General features: G+C 33.8%; 1 pseudogene; it reads right to left on the minus strand.

The window, feature by feature from the left end:
* Positions 1-1,475: 1,475 nt before the first annotated feature.
* LOC104220055 (uncharacterized) lies at positions 1,476-4,385 on the minus strand (annotated as a pseudogene).
* Between the last annotated feature and the right edge of the window lie 18,211 nt (positions 4,386-22,596).

Here is a 22,596-nt window from a genome sequence, read left to right on the forward strand (position 1 = left end):
TGTCAAAATCTCGGATGAGCAGGGAAGAATTTAGATGTTTAGAGTAAGCTGGTATTGTCTTTAGCGTCACCTAAGATCGTTGTCCTGTGTAAGAGGCTTGGTGTACTGATTTGAAGATTTCTGATTTGCTGCACAATGTTAGTATGGCCGGTGGTATGGATATGCAGACTTGTTACCTGGTGAGGAAGGTCGTGGGAGCGTATCCCATGGGAAGATCGTATAAGTGTGACATATAGTCACTTGATTAATTGAAGATTGAAACCAAGTATGGAGATTATGGTACTATTGCTAATGTGAGAGTTTACGCCGGGAAAGCACTCTATTCATTTGGTTGTGAACTATGGATGTTTGTTCCGGATTTGACGGCTATTATTGTGTGTCATGGAAAAAAGGGTTATTGTGGATCCTTGAGAGGTTATAAGCCTAGTACGGTGCGATCAGAATCGGCTTGAGGTCCTTGAATGGATCTAAATGTGAATATGAGCTCTATACCATGTCAGATGTGTTCATTTCAGCATAGCGTTGTTTACGGAGGAGTCTTCAGGCCTGGGATGTTATTTATGTCGTCAACTATTCCATGTAATACTTTATTGTGCCATGTAGGTTGTGATATGGCTTGATTGTCCGTACGTGTGTTGTGGTCTCGTGTAGCTTGCAGTGTTATATGAGTAGGATGGCTCTCAAGATGCAGGTCATTTATTGCACCTTAGTCGTGCTTGAGTTTTGTAGCGTATGGCGCTATCTGTCTTCCCAAGAATGGTATTACGCACTTGGCATGCTTCTGATTGACATTTAGGTATTTTGTAGGTATGCACTACAAAAAAAAGTGTTTAGCGATGGCCGTATTCCGTTGCTAAACTACTATTTTCCGTCGCTACAGTCGTTTAGCGACGGATTCAAGTTGGTCTCTAAAATGCTCGTAGCTAGGCTCATAGTGACAAAAAAATATCAAACCGTCGCAGAGTTAGCGATGGACGAGCGACGGAATATATCTATAGCAAAATTTAGCGATGAAAATAACTGTCGCTATATTGGTTGTTTTTGTCGCTATTTTGACGAGTTTTGTCGCTACAATGTATAACAAATTCGTCGTTTGTTCTTAATAGCGACGAAATCTTCTGTCGCTAGTCGTGTTATAGCTAATTCTTCTTGCTTTTTGCAACAAAACTTTTTGTCGCCAATTCGTCGCAAGATTTAATTTTACGCGATAATTTTAGCTACGTAAAGTATCCGTCACTAATTTTTTTTAATATATTGCTAATTTTTTAAAATTCTTTTTATTTATTATTTTAAATGTACCCTGTTCTAGCATATTACATAAAACTTATTAAATACACTTAATAAAAAGTCACTGATATTAATATAAATTAACAATATATTTAACAAGGTCCAAAATATATAGCATAATGCATATAACAGAATCGTTAAGTACAAAAAATCCACAAGGACCAACAATAAAGTCCAAACAAAGTAGGCTAAAAGGCTAGAGAGTTACAGTCATCATCAGAACCCAATGCATGAACCTCATCAATGTTAGCAGTAGTAGAAGATGTAGGGACTGTAGGTGCCACTTCTAATGGGTGGTTGGTACGATCAGTATTTGGCTGATGCCATTGTAAGGAAACTAATTCACGTACTCGCTCAACGATTACAGGAACTATATAATTTGTCAGTGCAGGAATAAATCGCATCACTAACTCATCCAGATTCCCTGTCGGTGTTGATTGAACATTTGGAGGTGTTGCTGACGATGTAGCATCAGATCCAAAAGAGTCATGAAGATTTGGCCCGTAGTAGCATTTTGCTTAAGATCCAAGATCATATACTTTTCTTTTCTTTTCTCCTCCCGCGGCTTGATAATATGCTTTATACTGATCAATATCAGATTGAGTATGTGTTTGTTGTTGTAATATCTCCTGATATTTTTCCTGTAGAAGAGTTAATAATTAGTGAAATAGAAAGACTAAATAATATTGAGCATTCGATTTACAAAATGAAAAAATATATGAAAATAAAGCCAATAAAATTATTTAAAAAGTTATCTTACATGTACCATTCGGGATTTCTCAGCAACAAAAGATTTTCCATCATTACCATGTGTATGGACGTGCAAATGCAACTCACTTGGTGTTGGATCTCGACCCTTTTTAACAGCCTATACAAAAGTTATTCAATTAAGAAGATTGGCAAGGAACATAGCGGCAGAAACACTGGCATAATTGGAGGCATTACGTTATTGTTCTCAACTTAGTTTTAATAGACTTTGGATAGAAACTGATTCATTCTTGCTAAAAAGCATAACTGATGGAACATGGAATTCTCCTTGGAACCAAACAACTCCCGTGTGGTTTGCTTCATCAAAGAAGTTCAGTAAAAAAACAAAAGGACAACAAAAGAGTACAACAAACCATGTCCTGAAGTTCCATTTTACTGCTTTATAGAAGGAAAATTAAACCAAACAAGCTAAGTCAATGAAAAAAGAGTACAACAAAAGGAGAGTCTCCAGAATAGCCTAGGAATGTAATTCAGTTCAATTCTCAATCTGGTGGAACAACAGAAGCTTCACATTTTATTACTTAATCTCTTACTTTAAGTATTACTAACTGGACTCACATATCACCATACTTGTATAATATTTTACAGACTAAATACATACCCAAATATCTTACATAGGTTGCCAGCAATAGCATACAAAAGATAATGATTAACTCTAAACAACATGACAGAGACTAAAGATATCCTTGATTAGGGAAGAATCTGAAAAATGAACGACTAGAGATTTCCTTAAAAACCAAAGGATTCAGATTAAAAACATAATCTACAACTAACCAAAAGTACAGATTTTGGAGTGGCATAAATCACATTCCCATACAATAGTGATATTAAAGGATTTGTAAAAAGGGTAATACAGTTAGTTGTTATGGTGACCCATTAGTTCATGCACATTTTCAGTTCATATTCTGTGCAACATCTAGCATGCTAAATAATCTGATGCAAACCTACAAAATCATTGCCAGATCTCCTACGAGAATACAATCTTCCTCCTGGTCTTTTCCCCCAAAATATAACATGTTATGAATTTGACGAGCTAGTCAAATGCAAAGCTCATTGTCTGCTTGACATTCGCCTGTGAGGTCTGCTTTAAGGATTCATCTGTTACGTGGTATGTTACTCGTGTTAAGCAAGGATATTGCTGCATCTAATTTCAAGAGGTGGACAAACCATTTTAGCGAACTCTGCGTTTCCCCAAAAAAGAAAGCCCTCACTTTCCCATTTTTACACACTCACTTTACAAGGTCAATATTCAAACTCAAATCAGCTAACTTCAATCAATTTCACAACAACTATTAACAAAGAATAAGCTTGGACATTCAAAACAGTGTAACAACTGAATCAGATATTTCTGAGAAATATCTTGCAAGTCTCTTGCGATGCTCCCCAACATTGATAGAGCCACATGTGTGAGTCCCAGTTCCAACTCCGCTCCCAACACAACGATTTTTTACATTTATTTCTCACTTTTCAACACACTTAGGATCTTTTCAAAGTCTCAACCAACTTTCCCACACATCATTTGGAATAGAGTCCCGTTGCACCCTATTTGATTTTATTTTCTAACAAAATCAGTTTATCTTTTTGTTGTCTTACGCTCCCATTGGATCCGCACTGCACTATCAATTGAAGAATCCTAGTAGAATGCCTTCTGAAATAATTTTATAAGGTAATAACATATGGTATATGAAGCTTCAAAATAAAATGTTCTGCTAAAGACAATATCAGAAAGACATTATTAAATTGATACAAAGAGACATAACACAATATAAAAAATACCTGCACTATCCAATGCTTGAACTACTCACTGAATTGTTCAATTTGATAACTTCTTTAGACCAAAATACAACAATCTTGGCTCCAATTAATTCTGAATTTAGATAGATTAATCAGGTAACACTATTACGTTGATAATAAACATTATTCTACGACTACAAAAAAAGAGTCAGACTAATGTAAAAAGAGGCACAACACAATGTAAGCTAGAAGAGTACTATACCATTTATATTACTACAAACGTGGTATTTGATTTGATTCTCTATAGATTATACTACAAAATAGATACTTGACTTATAACATACCACACAGATTACTAGAAAAACAAAACTCAATAAAAATATAGTAGTGCATTTTTATCAACACCCTAGTTCTTCTTCAAACTCTTCCTCATCATCCTTCTCATTTTCATCCTCATTTTCATACTCGTCTTCTGAAGATTCTTCTTCGAACCTTTGATGCTCTATCAATAGTCCATCATCAATGGGTTCAACCATTTCAATTACATCCCCATTTGGATCATGTAAGATTATATTCTCATCAGTGGTGAAATTCATATCTATCAAATGGACTTCAACTTCTTCAACTTAGAATGGAAGATTCGGTTCTGGAGTTGATGTTATTTCCTCATCAGGAAGTTCAATAACATCCCGAGGTTTAACTTTCAAAACAGCTACCCAATCATCATTGTCACTTTTTGGCTCTCGACCGAGGAGTGTCACCTTGCTTAAACGGCCTTGAGAATTTAAAAATATAAGGCTCATCTACCTCTTCCTTGGACTCCTTTTTATGCTCGTAAGGATCCATTCCCTTTTTACCATCCGAACATAATGTAGAGAAGTGTTTGGAATGAGGTCCAACGAGCTCAAATACATGAACTTGATGATTTTGACCTCCTCAACACCAATCACACTAGAGTCAACTAAATTTGTATTTTCAATGTCTTTAGCTAACTTTAGTGTTACTTCTTAGACATCAGCATCCTCAAATTCTAGTTGGATAGATTGTTGGTGTTCTACTCTAACCTCCTCCATTAGCACCTCAATTTCAGTGTCTAATTCATGCTCTTCTTGACTACTATCCCCAATATTGGCTTGTGAAGCTTTAAATGCTTCAACTAGTTGACTCATTTGTGCTTTCGGGTTGCGAATAGTAGCATCTTGCCTTTCTATCTGCATCTGTCTTTTATCATTTTGTTCCACAAGGTACTTTAGCATATCCTTGATCTCTTTCAGGTTATCATCTCCGGTTCTTTGTTCCTATTAACTTCACAAAAAAAAAAGTAGAACCATCAAAGTAAGGGGTTGGGAAAAGATAAGAAATATAAGCACAACCATGAAAGTGACCATCTCGACCACCATACATATCACATACATTCCACACATAAGATTGTGTTAGTGCACATAACTCGCTCTCGGGAATATTTAGACTATTTTGACCCAGGTGGTTTCCGCCACGATTCACACAAGGAAGATCAACAGTAGAATTACCAACATCAAAATTTTCATAATTCCAGGATGCCATGTTTCTCAAATTAACAAGTAAAACAAAAAATAAAATACAACAAAACAAAAATAAAAGTTCAAACTTGTAACCTAGCAATATGTATAGCTACAACTACAATGTTAGTTCCTCGGCAACGGCACCAAAATTTGATCATGCCCAACTCTAGTCCTAAAAAGGATAAGCGATCACTGCAAATATAATCCGGTCTAAAACTCCGGAGTCGAATCCCACAGAGAACTAAGGCTTAGCTACAGTTGTTCAATATCGCTAAGAAATACAAGTCCAAACAATTTTCTAATGATAAAAATTATAATATTTATTTCTATCTATTTAAGTAAAAATCTAAAAAAAACAGTAAAACTATCAATTAACAGGGATAAAGATTGGAAACAAGATTAATGAGGTCTAGAGTTATGATTTTCACAATTGTCGAAATCCTTCCCCTTGTGTCTTCTATAATTTCGCCTAAGTATTCTCTACTGATCGTGAGTACTTGGTTGTCGTAATTCTCTCTCGAGCAACTACCACAATTTACTAGATGTATTCTCTTGAACTACACTAGCTTGCACTAATTCACCGCTCACTACGATCGCACCAAGATTTCGTTATCTCTAATCCCACTTTTAAACCCTCCATATTGATCTCTCACATACGTTAGGAGTGATGTTATTCAGCAACTACCTAAATATGTACTCTCTCTCAAGCAGTACACACTAAATAGGCACAGTCAATTGATGTCCATTCAATCAACATCAACAAATACATAATTGAACAAATAGATAAATTTAAAGGCTAAATTATATTAAAACATAACAAAAATTCATCCTACAAAAGGTTCTATCAAAACTCTAGATAACAAATTAGCTATTCATAAAAGTATATGAAAACACAATACTCAAATTCATAACCAACAATAAAATTGGAAGAAGAAGGGGAAAAACTCGTAGTTTAATCTTCCTCCTTGCTCCTAGCTTGTTCTTGCCTCCAAGGGTGTTGTCTAACCCTAAAGCAGTGTCTCCCCTTCTTAAAATATTGTGTCCCCCTTCAAAAGTCATTTTTTGATGTATTTATATCACTTAGGGTTGCTAAAGGGTGAAATTCTCCAATCCCACTTCGGTTAGGGAAAGCTGGAATCCGTGTCTGCCTTCGCGTCTAGACGCGGATCTAGCTTTTGAAATTTTTCTATTTTGAGAAGTGCTCCGTTCCTTTGCTTCGCTTCACTATTTTGTGCCTTAAATTTTTCTCCTTTTTCGCGTCCGGCTTCGTGCCACGCATGAGAATAGACGAGCTCCCACTCCTTTAATTTCTCTTTTTGTGTCGAATTATCATCTTTTGATCATTTATCATCCAAACTAATTCCTACACATAAGAAACACATAATGAGTATATTTCACTTCAAAAATTATGTAATCTCCCGCGAATCACACAAGAATTAATATGCAAATATACTAAAAAATATGCATTTTTCATCATTTATCAACACTCTTCCTTACCAAGCATATATAACAGTAACAAACAAGGTAGGAAACATAACTGACATCAAGGAGAGTGTTTTAACGGACATTCCTAACAATTCCCAATCACAACTTTCCAAGTCAACAATGGTTCAACAACCCTCGAGGACCGTATTATTCAAACACTTCCACAAATCTCATAAATGATCCACAATACAAGTATAGAATCTAGCATCTCTAAAATAACAGTTGTAGTAATATAATAATGATTTCGTATAGAGATGACCGAATTAGACACATCAATGTATTCTTACAATTTCCATCAAGTTTGATCAAGTTATAACAAACTAAGTCTTCATATCTATCATTTAATATTGTGTCCTTAATATCTAAGAGTCAAGTTAGGCATTAAGCAGAATGTCACAAAATTCTACAAACACGAATATAACATAATCCACCCCCCGAGCATGATTAACCACGTACATACATATACGCTCGTCACCTCATATATGTATCACCCCCACATGTAGCAAACAATGACAAATAGGAGGAAAAATTCCCTCGACAAAGCTAGGCAAAACACTTACCTCGATTCGGCTAACTTAACACTCAACTTAGCCTTTTCCTCTACAAATTCGCCTCAGCTCAACTCAATCTAGCCAATGACGACTTGAATACACCACACAATGCAAGAGAAAACAATTTCAATTAATAAAGCTATGATTTTTATTCAATTTCTAAAAAGACAACAAAAGTCAAATTCTGGGCCCGCCCGGTCAAAACCCGGGTCCAAAGGTAGGTCTTGACTACTCATTACCCCACGATTCCAAATATGTATTTTGTTTTCAAATCCGAGTCTTATTCGACTCTTAAATCTCAAATTTTTATTTTTTCAAAACTTTGACAAAATCCCCAAATTTTTCATGGATTTCTCATGAATTTGATGTTAAATTTTGTATAAAATCATGAAATATAGTTGGAAGTTGATTAAAGATACTTACCCAATGATTTGGCACCAAAATCCCCTCTCAATATCGCCTCACCTCGAAGCTAGGGTTCAAAAATATGAAAAAATGAAGCAAAAACTCGGAATTCTCAGCACTTAACAGGTTGCAGATGTCGCATTTGCGACAAGGGTTTCGCATTTTGCGAAAAACACATCGCAATTGTGAACCTGAGGGATTTCTGCTGAGGTCGCATTTGCGACAAAAACTTCGCAAATGCGAAGAACAGCCTTCAAATGCGGCTGGTTCATCGCAAATACGAAAAACTGCCCAATTGCCTAGGCTTTGCAAATGCGATGGCCGCATTTGAGACCGGAACATCGCAAATGCGAAGATACTAGAACCAGAAATCAAAAACTATGCAAGAACATTCCGAAACCAATCCAAAACTCACTCGAGCCATCGGGGATCCAAACCATATGTGCACACAAGTCTAAAAACACAATGCGAACTCGCTCGCGTGCTCAAATCATCAAAATAACTTCTAAAACCACGAATCGGACTCCAAAATGCATGAAAATCAAACTAAACTTCAAGATCTTCTAGAATCACAACCGAGCGTCCGAACCACATCAAATTAACTCCGAATGGTGCCAAATTGCAGACAAGTTCCATATGACAAGACGAACCTACTTGAAGCTTCAAATCACACATGACAACCTCGATACGATGAATCACACCTCAAGTCGAAATTAATGAACTTTGAAACTTCAACTTCCACAACTGATGCCGAAACCTATCAAATCACCTACGATTGACCTCAAATTTCGCACACAAGTCACATTTGACATTACAGATCTATTCCAACTTCCGAAATTAAAATCCGACCCCGATATCAAAAAGTCCACTCCCGGTCAAACTTCCCAAAAATCCAACTTTCGCCATTTCGAGCCAAATTCAACTACGGACCTCCAAATCACAATCCGGACGTGCTCCTAAGTCTAAAATCTCCCAATGAAGCTAACGGAACTGACGAAACTCCATTCGAGGTCAAATGCTTAAAGTCAAACTTGGTCAACTCTTCCAACTTAGTACTCAACTCTCGAAGCTCATTCTTCCAAATCGATTTCGGATAACTCGAAAATCAATACCGACGATTTACGAAAGTCATAATACATCATGTGGAGATACTCGAGCCCTCAAATACCGAGCAAAATGCAGACACTCAAAACGACCAATCGGGTCGTTACACTATCCTTGCTCCTAATTTAGAATAGCAAAATGTTTCGAGCGGTCGAGCGAAGTTCTGATGGTTTGATCGAGCTTAGCTTGATTCAAGGTTGCTTTGAACAATTTTTCTTTTTATAATTGTGGTATTCTGGCCAGTTTGTGCGCATCTCGACTAATTTCACGGGTTATCTGTTGCCTCCTACCTAAGGGTGTTTAACGGGTGGGCCGAGTTAGAAAAAAAAACTTGCCAGTTTCCAATCCGGGCCGGTTACGGGTTAGTCTAAATCGGGCTTAACGGGTCCGGGTCCATCCGGGTGAAAAATAAACTGTAAGGGTTACGGGTCCAAGGGCCGGGCCGGGCCGGGTTAGTTAATGTTTTTTTTGTATTTTGTATAACTATTATAATATATATTAATATAAAGTAAAAATATAAAGAATACAATGAAGATGAAAAAAAAGTTGCACTTATAAATTGCAAGTGCTTTTTTATTTCAAAATTCAAACTTACAAATTGAAGTTTACATTTAACAACAAGTAAATTAACGAAAAAGAGTAAATTCAAAGGTTTTGCATTGCTTTAGTAAGTTCTTCATAATCAATATGAACTTCTTGGCCATCTTTTGGAGTGTTAAATTCATATAGGTTACCATGTGTTAATATATCTCTAAGTTCCTTGTCTTCTGGGCTATCAACATCTTCACGTCCCTGATTTTTTCATTCCGATCTAATCCAATCTCTGAAACATACTAAAACTTCCAAAGCATTACTTCCTAATGAGTGACGGGTGTCTCCAAGTTGTTGTTTTGCTTGAATAAATGCACTCTCTGATGCAACAGTTAAAATTGGCACATTCAGCACGTCCCGATCCATAGCGGAAAAAAAATAGGAAATTGCTTTTCATTCTCATGTCATAATCCCAACGGTGAAAATTCCTTTGTGCGAGGCTCTTTTTGCTTTTGCAAGTAGAATTGAAGTTCATCAATGTTCCTGCTACTGGTTTGAGTGTTAGAAAATGTAGAAAAAATATTTAAAACTATCAAGGCCTTCATCATCATCCATAGTAGTAAAAGTGGTACAATGCATAGGGGGATTAACATTGCCTACATTAAGAGCAGCATCATCAAATATATTTGCATAATAATTATATAATTATTGTAAATAATCATTTAGCTTGTTCATACAAACATATATGTATCTATATATATATATATATATATATATATTTCAGTTGGTCCAATCTCCATATAAGTATATAAAACATTGATTAATTGGTGACAATCAAACATCTTAATAGAAGGATTTAAAACAGCACCAATTAAGTAAATCAGAGAAATTGGAAAGAAATATTTTTTGAATTTTGCTTGCATTTTTTCAATAGCATCCTTATATTTTTCTTTCTTCTTAAATTCAGAGAGTAGAAAAGAAATTTCAGCTATATGTACTAAAGCCATAGTAACAGTAGGGTAATATGCTTCAGAAAACTCAACAGTAGTTGTATAAAATTTATGTAAAAATTTAACAACATCATTAATGGCCTCCCAAGTAGTAGTTGTTAACATACGGTTTGGATCAGTACAATGCGCATTAGCAACTTCAGTTATTGGCAATCTATATTTTTGGCAATCTATATTTTTAGCAACATTTTTAAAATAAGCATGTATAATTTCATCTAGTAACAATTTCGTCTGGCATGAATCTGGGCTTAAGGTTATGTTCGGTACTCTTATTCTTAAATTCTCTAATTCTAGATTGTTTATTATTTCCTTGAATAACATCAACTGCTCTTCTAACATGAGTAATCTTAATTGAAAATAAATCAAGGCCATTTTTAACAATTAAATTATAAACATGACATGCACACCTAATATGAAAAATTTCGTCAAGTGGTGGTTGCAAATGCGGTTCTAATACTGAAATTGCAGCATTATTGTTAGAAGCATTATCAAAAGACATACACAATACTTTTTTCTTAAGATTATAAAATTCAACAACTTCGCAAATAGTAGTACTTATAAACACAACAGTATGACTCTAATATTCATCATATTTAAAAGCGATAATACGTTTTTGCATACAATAATTATCATCTGTCCAATGACATGTAATTGTCAAATAATCATTTCCATTAATAGCATGACCAATATCAGAAGTTAGAGAAACTCTACAAGGAAGGTGGTCAAACAAATAACGTATATATGTTTGATATTGTCCATGAAGTCTAGAGATATCAGATCTACAAGTACTTCTAGGGATATCTTTAAATAAAGGATCATAAATCCTTTGAATATACATAATAAGATATGATGAATAAGCAAAAGAAAAAGGTAGACAACCCAAAGCAATCATTTTTGCTAACTCCTCACGATCCTTCATTTTATCATATTCCATAAGTTCTCCAGTACTAGGGTTTAGAGGTGCTTGATTTCCATCTAAATCAGAACCCCATTCTATAGGATGCTCAATTCCCATATGTCTACTAAGTGTCCCAGTATCCTCTAATTGTCCTCCAATCTTATATTTAAAATCCTCATTACAAATACTGCATTTAACTCCATCAGTAGCTACTATTTCGTTAAAAAAATTCCAAATCTTACTTCTTTTTCTCCGATTAGTAGTCGGGGCCATAGGTGGTCTACTACTAGCACCACGACCACCACCCCTGCTACCAACTCCAACATTACTAGGTGTAGGTAGTGTCTCATCTTCAATTTCTAATTCATTATCTTTTATACCGAAATCTTCCTGTAATTGTTCATAATTTATATTATTATCAGGTAATATTTTAGAAACATGTGTAGAGTCATTTAAATTACTACCAGATGTTGAAGTAGTACCTCTTTTTCTATTTCCCCAATTACCCCGATTAGTAACTTTATTACAAACTCTTTTTGCAGCATTAAACATATTATGAAAATTTAACTACTAGCAAAAGTTAAATATGCAAATAAAATAGTAAAAAAGGGAAAGAGTTGGAGGGAGTACACCGAATTCGACAGTAAATTGAACACTTGATGATTTCACAACTCCAATGTTACCACAAAGAAACGTCAATTGTTCAAACTTCAAATAATAAATAATATGATAAATTAAATTCTAAAAAAAATGAGAGTCAAATAGTTGATTACACTTTAGGTGAAGAATGAGAGAATGATAACTGAGAATATGAGTTTGAGAAATGAGAAATGAGTGAAGAAATGAAGAGGGGGGATGTATATATAATTTTTCAAAGGGCTAAATTAGTAATTACAAAAAAATGTTATTTTTTTAAAACCAGCTGTTGGGCAACGGCCCAAAACCAGTTGACCAACGGTCTAAAACGCTTTAAAAAAAATCAGAAATCTAGCCGTTAAACTGGTCCAGGCCGGGCCGGCTAACCGGTTCAACAGGAATTTTGGTTGACTGGGTTTGACCGGTCCGGTTAACCGGATCTATTTAGGTGAATGGACCAACCCCCCTAATCCAGCCCACCCGGCGCCCTAAGTACCGGTCCGGGTTTCAACCAGTTTGAGCCGGTCCAGAAACGAGTCAACCCGGCCCGTTTGACACCCTTACTCCTACCAGCAACATGTACTAGGGTTTGAACAGATGGGAAGAAATCACCTAGTATTTTTATTTCCGTTTGGTCTCACGTTCTTGGAAGATCTTTTGATGCAAAAAAAGAATGGCAATCCTAAAAATAAATAATAGTGTCTAGATGTTAATAAACTAACATTTAAAATGTTCCATAAATTAAAATAATATACACGTACAAAAATGTTAACGAAACTGTCACTTAATAATGAAGCGTATTTTAATATATATTGACTAGAGGTTATAAATATTTTTTTGGTCAAGGGATCAAATGTCTAATTCCCCCATTGTATTCACTTACCAAATAGGCACACACTTATGTTACTCCTTTGATAAAAGAAAATATTTATTGAAAACGCACCGCTTGGCGCTATGCAGGCAACTAACATTGGCTCATTACTGCAAAAACAAATAGAGAAGAAGAAATATATAGAATATCCAAGAAAGGAAAAACAAAGGACAAAAAATCAATTTGCGGCGCATTATAATGGAAAAAAGGATTTTTTTTTTTCTTTTTTGTGTGTGTGAATGCTGAGCAAGGATTTTTGTTTGATATTATTTGATAGACTGCGCATTTAACGCCATTTAGCTAACACTGTCTCCACTCTTCACACTTAAACTTTTATGCAGTCTACATCTCACTAAAATCACTAAAAATTAGTACTAAATAGGCAGTTGACGAATAAATGATTTTCTCTTCCATATTGAGACTGAGGCCTAGTAATCTCTGTATTTTTAGAAAGTGTTATAAAATAAAGACTATAAAGTAAAGACAAGTATAGAGAGAAACTGATATATTATTCGAATTCAAATTGATGTACATAATGAACTGAAATCTCTTCTATTTATAAAAGAAAGGAAGTTGTTGTGTAAGTTGCTACTATACCAGATATGGATAATCTTCTACTGAGAGCAATGTTTATCCATAACGGAGTACTGAAAGAATAAGCTTATTATACCCGATATGGATAATCTTCTACCGGGGGTAATGTTTATCCATAACTGGGTACTGAAAGGATAAGCTTATTATACCCGGTATGGATAATCTTCTACCGGGGATAATATTTATCCATAACTGGGTACTGAAAGGATAAGCTTATTATACCCGGTATGGATAATCTTCTACCGGGGGTAATGTTTATCCATAACTGGGTACTGAAAGGATAAGCTTATTATACCCGGTATGAATAATCTTCTACCGGAGGTAATATTTATCCATAACTGGGTATTGAAGTGATAAGCTTCTTCAGGAAGCTTATTTCCAATAGAGTACTTAAATAGATAAACATATTTACGGTGGAGTCTCATATGGATAAGCTTCTTCAAGAAGCTTATTTACAACGGAGTACTAAATGAACATCCATAATATAATATATTTATAACAAAAAGAATATTATCGGGGTAAGACACCCTAGTTTAACACAGAACCAAATTTTAAATGGAATCTTAAATATCCAAATAAGCCTAGACTTACCGTCCTCTAGCCATTAATCACAGACTTACCAAAATTAATCAAGCACACACAAAAATTTAAAACCCAGATAAATAAGGATTCTTTCTCTCCAAAAAGTTACACGCAAAGATCTCCTTCCATATTTTTAAGCGTGATAAGTAATATTAGATGCAAGATGAAACAGGAACTTTATGGATGAGGTAGCGAACAAGGTGATGAAACACAAAAGAAAAAAAAAATCTATATATATATAAGATTCCAAAAACCTAAGCAAAAAGAGACATTTTTCAATGGGTATGGTTGAAATTAATTGAAAACATGTAGATGAGTCAATATATAAAATCAGAGGAAGATTGGAGGTGTTTTGGCTGATTTGGTATCAAAATTCATAGTTAATTCTTCTCGACACGTGTATCACATATGTATCTAACACCAAGTATATACAGATATACATGTGATACTAATTTGATACAAATATAATACATATGTATGTGATAAACAAATGATACACATATCATCTTTTTCCATGTTTATCTTCTGCTTTGAGTTTTCAATTCAAATCACCACAAAACTCAATCAACTCATCCCAAAATGAGATTTAAATTCCTTAAGATATACCCAATTTATTTCAATAATACTCACTCAAGAAAAAAGCAAATTTTTGACCTTTTTGGCTATAAATAGCTAGTTGGATAATATTTAATATTATTTGACTAATATTAGTAATATTATATGAATTGACTAATTTTTGTACTAATTTACTTATGGGCTGACATAACTGGTAGTTTCTCAATTTTTTAAATATGTATATCTATATTAAGTTCGTAAAATAAATGCATTGATATTTTGTTCCGATTATATAAGTCTTAATAAGCGTGCGATTATTGGGATTTTTTTTTTTCTTGTTGAAGTTTGATTTCGCGCTGCAGTTTTCTTTCTTGTTCTTTTGTTCTTTTTATTGACTTTCCTACATAATATTCAAGTAATTGTTAGTAAGTAACATAAACCCATATTCCTTAAACAATTTATTCAGTTCATTATTGTTAAAACCTGGGATCTTTTTCGCGCTTCGCGCAATTATAAAAATTTAAATAATATTGTTCTAATATCCAAATAATAAAAATATATATTAGTGGTCATATCTAAATATGTTAGATTTTTAAATTTTTATCATTGAAGTGGTCATCCTTTTGGATAACCTATATAGGTGAAATTATACCTTCTCTCGTCTTTTACCTTTTCCCTTTTTCTTTCATTTTTTTTCTTCTTACTTCCCAACCCATACAACTTTCAAAAAAATAAATAAAAATTAAATGGTAAAAGTTGAACTCAAATATAATTCTCAAGATCAAGCTTTCTCAAAAATTAAATGGTAAAAGTTGATATTGCCAAGCCTCGACGTATTCCCATGAGACCATAAAGGAATATATTATTGGCTCGCTCATGATAGTTATTATATTGTTCAAATATTATTCTTTTATCTTCAAAAGACGCACAATGTTAAACTACTAATAAATAATACAAATAGGAAGAAGGTTAACAATTATTCAATTCATTTTGAGAAAAAGAAGGAAAAATTTCACAGTTAATTTAACTGCTAAGTATGAATATAAGAATTGAAAGATATTTACGATCAAAAGTTTTCATAGTACTTTATAGGAAAGAAACTTGACTCCAAAATTTGCAAAAGTCATTAACTACGAAATCAATTAGCATGTTATCACTAATTTTCTTACCTTTCTTTCTCTCTTTCTTCCCTGTTTTCTCTATGTTTTCTTTTTTCTTTTTCTTCTTATTCTTTTCCCCCTTATTTTCTTTTCCTTTATTTCCTTTCTTTTTTTTGTTTTTGTGTAAATTGGCGTTCCCTCATGGTACAATAAGCTTCTTTTTTATTAGTATTTCTTTTCCTTTTTAATTTTTTTTTCTCTCTTCCCCCCTCAAGACTGTTCAATCAACCAGACAAATATTTATATCTTTTTCCTAATTCTCTGTATGAAAGTTATCTTCTTTTCTCTATTTATCTAAATCTTCTTATCATTGTGAAATTTTATCATCCTTTTTCTATAAATTCAATGAAGAAATTGCGGTGTTTTAAAAAAATTTCACTGCAGTAACAACATATGCATAAAAAAAATTAAAAAAATTACCAATGCTTCAATAAAAAAAGTCAAAGGAAAAAGCAAATACCTGTAATGGATGAATAAAATCTTGAATCTCAATTTTTTCAAAACCTGCTCTAAATTCCTGGCCTCTCCTCCTTTTTTTGTGTGTGTGGAAGATTGAACTCTAACATTAAATCGTAACATTGGTTTCTTTTCCAAATCCAAGTCAGATAAACATTTCTTTGTTGGGTGTATATATGGTTTGTGTATTAATTAAGCTTTATAAAGAGTAAAATGGGTGAAAGATTGACAGAGAAGTGGAAGAGTGTTGCATTGGTTTTCTACTTTATATGCTACAATTATATTCACTTTTGTAACTTTCCATCTGTTGGCATCCTTTCAATTGCAACGGTAATTGTTATTAATTATTGTGGAAGAGCATGGCTTTTGAGAACATAAATAGCAATTAAATGAAAGTTTTGTATTAACACAAACGAATAGAAAAATAGGAAAAGAAGCCAAAAAAATAGGAAAAAAGATAAATAGCAATCCTCATTTATGGAAGATGCCTGTGTATGTGTGTGGATGTTTAAGTCTGAGTTGTATCGAAAATTTCAATTGTTTTACGAGTTAATGCTTAATAAGTTAAAACTTTCTTTTTATTTTATCGAAAATTTCAATTTTGTTTCATCATAAGTATTCATAACGTAGTCTTTGGAGTCTATCCATGTTTACTCCAGCCACGAGGTCAATTGATCTCATTGTTGATGGTCAGTTAATGTTATTAAATTTAATTATAGATTCTTAAATTAATTCATGTTAATTACTACCAGCATTATTTAATTACTTCTACAACTAGAAACTACTTATTGTAGTTATTGATAATTTCTCGCAGCAATATAATTAGACATTTAAAACCTGTCTCATGCAAAATCATATAGCATTTGCTAATTTCAAGTAACCTTGCGTTCAAGTTGTTCAATTACAAAATGGAATTAAAATTCTTAATTGTATTCGATGTAGAAGTGGTAAGGATAACAAGACAAGTAGGGAATGTACTATACAGGACAAGTTAAAAACCTTGAAAAAATTACACTGTATAACCGCTATAAAAATAATAGCCGAAAAAATATATAAAATTTGTATCTTTTTTTTATATATATACATTCTGTATGTTATATATAAAAATTATACAAATTTTATACACTTTTTCGACTATCAAATGTAAATAGTTTCTGGCGGACTAAAAGTGATAATACCTATTAAACCATTATGTGAATTTTTGTTTAACCAGATAATGGATGTTATGGACATTCTTGTAGCAAAAGAGTCCATGTTTTTCACAAAATTAAACTTGTCAAGGATAAGATTAGTTCTTGACTCTTAAGTAGAAGCAAATTCACAATATCTTAAGTATACTTGTTGGTATTGATGGATTATTATATGCAGCGGAAGCAATCCCAGTATCAAAATCACATGTAATTTAGACAACTAGCATAAACGGGATTTCACGGGTTACCTCTTGAAGCGTGAACATATCTCTTCTACCACGTGAGCCTTCAGTTCCATAACTTCTCAATGGAATCTCCATCACCCGCACAATCGTGATCCTCGAACGTTCCACGGTCTTCTACTGTGTTACCCAAATAATACCCGAAAATAGCAATTTCGTGTGGGCGAAATTTCTAGGAAAACTTGGCTGAAAATTTCAGCCACCATCTACTCATCCCTCTAGGTGGAAAACCTTATGTATTTATAGCACAAGTTTTAAGGGTTAAGACCCTTTTCCAAAACCTGTTAGGTTTTCTTTTCCACCAGAAAAAGGATTCCTTTATTTCCTATTATTTAGGCACAGTAGGGACCACAGAATTTAATTAACAAGGCTTCCAATTATGGAATTAATTTGTAATTTTCGAAATTAATATCCACCATAATTAATTACGAATTATTCCACTAAAAATTCGTAATTACACTCCTTATTCAATTTCGAAATTCATCCATTAAATCTTATTTAACTCCCCATATTAAGATTCAGATACTAATCAAGTAAATTAAATTACTGACGATTTAATTTATTGATTATTTCCTTTAGACTTTCGCTTAACTTATTTCATGTGTCGGATACAAAATCCACCGGCCGGGTTTACACATGCAAACTTATAAGCTTTCATAAAGGTATATCATCAATCTCTAAACCGAGACATGGATTCCATCAACTAACTATTACTTCGCCAATGTATATTATTATTATCCAATTTACCAGGCATATTGACCCACGAAAGAATCTCGCCTTTTAATAAATCAAAACAATAATAATATACACAGCTAATAATAATTATATCAAGATTAAGAGTATAAGTACATTTAATGGCTAGAGAGTTTATTTTATTAAGTCAGTATAAAATACTTATCTCTACCTGGTCCGTTCAATACATACAAAATGTACTAGCACAAGAAGTTGGAATTAAACCATTCCCATAATCAAGATTAATTATATTTAATCTTGTGCTACAATCATTCCTGATGGTTTGTCCAATTCCATCATTAGATTGTGAACTCAAACTTTTATACTTATAAGAACCGATGATTTAATCTTCCGTGTATAAGCTAAACTCTATACACTAAATCATCTACTATATAAGCAAAGGACACAGACTATTATATGATCTATTTAAAACTTTATTAAAACTGAATAAACAATTATTTCATAATAAATACTATATCTAAACCAAACTCATGGTTAATAGTATATATCCCAACAATCTCCCACTTAGACTTTTAACCATGATAATTATTAGAATATACTATATCCAAATGCATGGTTAATAGTATATGCCCCAACAATCTCCCACTTAGACTCATAACCATGCATCTACAACTTTCTCAGGCATTCTTTTACATGACTATTAAAAGTCTTCACCAAATAAGGTTTTGTTAAAGAATCTTGCCAAGTTATATCTGATGCAATATTTGTCCAGTAGTACTTTGTCGTAATTATCTAGTTTGGTATTAAACTCTTCAGAGATCCTGTTACCGAAACTATCCCAAGAATGAACACCGAACTATAATTTTCTTTAGCTTTCTCCCACTAAGACGAAGTACCACTAATATTACCTTCGTTACCTCACGACATTGAAATATTAGTGACTTCTTACTATAGTGTTCAATGTTCAAACATCACTCCCACTCGATAAAGGCATATTATGTCTATTAACGTTCTCCCACTACTTAAATGCAATGGAACGTCAATTCTGACGTGTGGGTTTTGATGTTCTTGAACATCTAGTTATTTCTTTGCCTAGTTCCTGTAAAAATAGTTTGCTTCTAGGAACATGTTTTATTAAACAGTCCTTATCTAGAAAAATGCATTTGTTTTAACAATTGCCTTATTTTCTTTAGGACAATAAAATAAAGCTTCATTCGTTTTCTTGGATATTCGATAAACATGCACCTATCCATCCTTAGTTCCAACTTACATATCTGTTTTCCCTTTCAGCACATATGCGGGATAATCCTATATCTGAACATGCCACAGACCAAGCTTACATTCAGTCCACAGTTCTATAGATGTCCCAGGTACTAGCTTAGAAGGAACTAAATTCAGAATGTAATTTGAAGTTTCCAGGAAATATTCCAAAAATAAATAAGGCAAATCTGAATAACACGTCATTAGTCTATCCATATCCAAAAGAGACTTATTTCTTCTTTCTACTACACGACTCTATTATGGAGTTTACGGTGTAGTCAATTGAGATGTAATCCCTATTCTGATATGTAACTAAAAAACTCTTTAGAGAGATGCTCGCCACTACAATCAAATTGTAGTAACTTAATATATTTCTTTGGTGCTTCTCTATTTCAAGTCTTAAAAACCTTGAATTACTTAATTCATTAAGACTTACAGTGCATCAAATAAATATATTAATATTTTGAGTAATCATTTATGAACGTCATAAAATACTCAAAATCTATCTCTTACGAGTATGTTCATTTAACCATACAAATCAGAAAGGATTCATTCTAGCTTATCACTAGTTTTATTTCCTTTTAAAGGGAAACATCTTTTAGTCAAATTTCCTTCCAAACAGGATCCACAAGTTGGTAGTGCCTCTACTTTCAATGAACCTTAAGGTCCATACTTGACCAACTTGAAATCCTATCCAGATTAATATGACTTAGATAAAAGTGCACAGATAAGTTTTACTCAATTTTGAAGAACATATTCTCTTATGAGGTAGACTAATATTGTTCTGTTCAGGAGAGACATCAATATATAATAACAAGGTCATGCATTCATGTACCACAAGAGATAAAGTGTTTATTAAGCTCAATAACTCAAGAGTTATTCGAAAAATAAAACAAATATCCATCTCTTATTTTGCCCAGAAACCGGAATTAAATTCCTTCTAACAAAAGTACATATATTGCATCCTTAAAATTAATGCCATATCACTAAAAGAAACTTTTAACAAGTAATACGACAAATTGCATAAAATCATTGTGGAGTTGAGATAAAAATATTAAATAGATCATAATAAGTCAAAACACTGAATAGTAAAATTCAGACTGCATTCAATATTTATATACATACATGCATCTGGAATAATAAATTTCGATGGGAAAAGAATTATTCATGCAAAGTATATTATATAATGCAAGAATTATACAATCCAAAAATAAATAGAACCAACTCAGATGGAGAGCATACTATTATTTTCAGTCAATTGTATATAACTTTTTAATACAAAAATTTTAAAACACACTACACATATATGTCATGCATCTTGAATAGCAATTTCGATGGGAAAGAACTACTCATGCAACATACATATGCAATGCCAGATTATTCACTCCAATAATTAAAACAGACCCAACTCAGATGGAGAGTATACTGTTAATTTAAGTCAAGTGAACATCATTTTTAATAGCTCTAGTTTCATTGATCCAACATGTATACTCAGATGGAGAGTAAGTACACGATGTAAATTACTAGTATTTCACCTAATGAGAACAAAAATAGTGACAAATGACTCCGCTGTACAATTTTTCGACTTTTCGTGGCATGTGCTGTTAGTCATTTGTGGTTCGGTCCATGTTGCATTTGATCTTATCAATCAAAATAGAACTTATGTCTGTCATGGTAATCAAACCGTAATTCGGTCGTTGAAAGAAAATTCAAAAAATATATATATGCATCGTTCGTTGTAGGTTGTGATTTAACTTACTTAAACATTTTAATTTGGTGTGATAATTGTATTGAAGTGTTACATTGTGTTTATTTTAATTTCATTTTTTTTCATTTTATTTCATTTTTTTAAAAAATTAGGGAAAAACAAAAGAAAAGAAGTGATGAAAATCGGTTTGGGCCCAAGAAATAAAACAAAAATAGGCCCAAACCGACACACAAGTCCAGTCCAAACATGAGCTGCCCAGGCACCTCCCGAAACGACACCGCATCAGGCGTCTGATCTGAGCCGTTCAACCACACCCATCCAACGGTCCACATCCGCACCCGTAACCCGACCTGTTTAGCCGGTCCAACCCAACCCCTCACTTAAATCCAAACGACCCCATTTTAATGCCAAACGACCTCGTCTCACCCCTCACCAACAGATCCAAGCCGTTGAGATCATCTGATCTAACGGCCCGGATCCAATCCTCTACTTCGTATAAAAACTTTCCCTCACACCTCACGCCCCCTATTCGAACCCCCCTCCACTCATCGTCTTCACCAAACACTGAAACCCCCCAAACCCTAGCAGCCGCCCTGATTTCCCTTTCACCAGAACCCGGCGGCATGAACGCCAGTGACCACCTCCTGAACACCCTAGGACCACCTCACTGTCCTGAACATGGATCTGCTATCCATTTGCCTCGAATCACCTTCCTTCGTCTCGAATCTTCATTTGAAGATTCGAGTCGAACTCTGACCTATACCAAACCTCACCATTTTCATACCTGACACTCCCCTGACCCCCCTCGTGACCAAACCAGGCTTTGTTTGGTCCGAATCTACCCACAACTCTTAGAATCTCAAATCTGAGAATCCAAACCCTAGAACACAAGGACCTAAGGAATCCGGCCAGTCTTAATAGGGGTTTGAGGTCTAATAGACCTTAATCAAGGTGTTCTCGTGTGAGAACACCCTGATTAAAGTTTGTTCGGCCTCAAATGGTCAAAGCTAAGTCGGATTTGGGACAGTTTGGTTTAAACTTTTTCAGTAAGTTTTCTCTTTTCTTTGTTTTAGTTTTGATTGAGTTGTTAGCATGCTTTGTTGTGAATGTTTGTTATTGTCTGGTATTTTTCTTAATTTCTTCCATCTCTGGCAAAGACCTTTTTATTTGGTCCGTTGGTTTGTCTGCGTGTGTTCTGAATGTATTCTGTGATATACGTGATCGTCAATTAGATTAGTCGTCAAATAAGTTAATTCATATAGGTTCCCAGTAATTGAACAAAGTTGTCTGAAGTCATTCGGGACTCTGTACGTGTTGTTTATATGAACGACTGAT

Source organism: Nicotiana sylvestris, chromosome 5, assembly GCF_000393655.2.
Source record: "Nicotiana sylvestris chromosome 5, ASM39365v2, whole genome shotgun sequence".
NCBI lineage: Eukaryota > Viridiplantae > Streptophyta > Magnoliopsida > Solanales > Solanaceae > Nicotiana > Nicotiana sylvestris.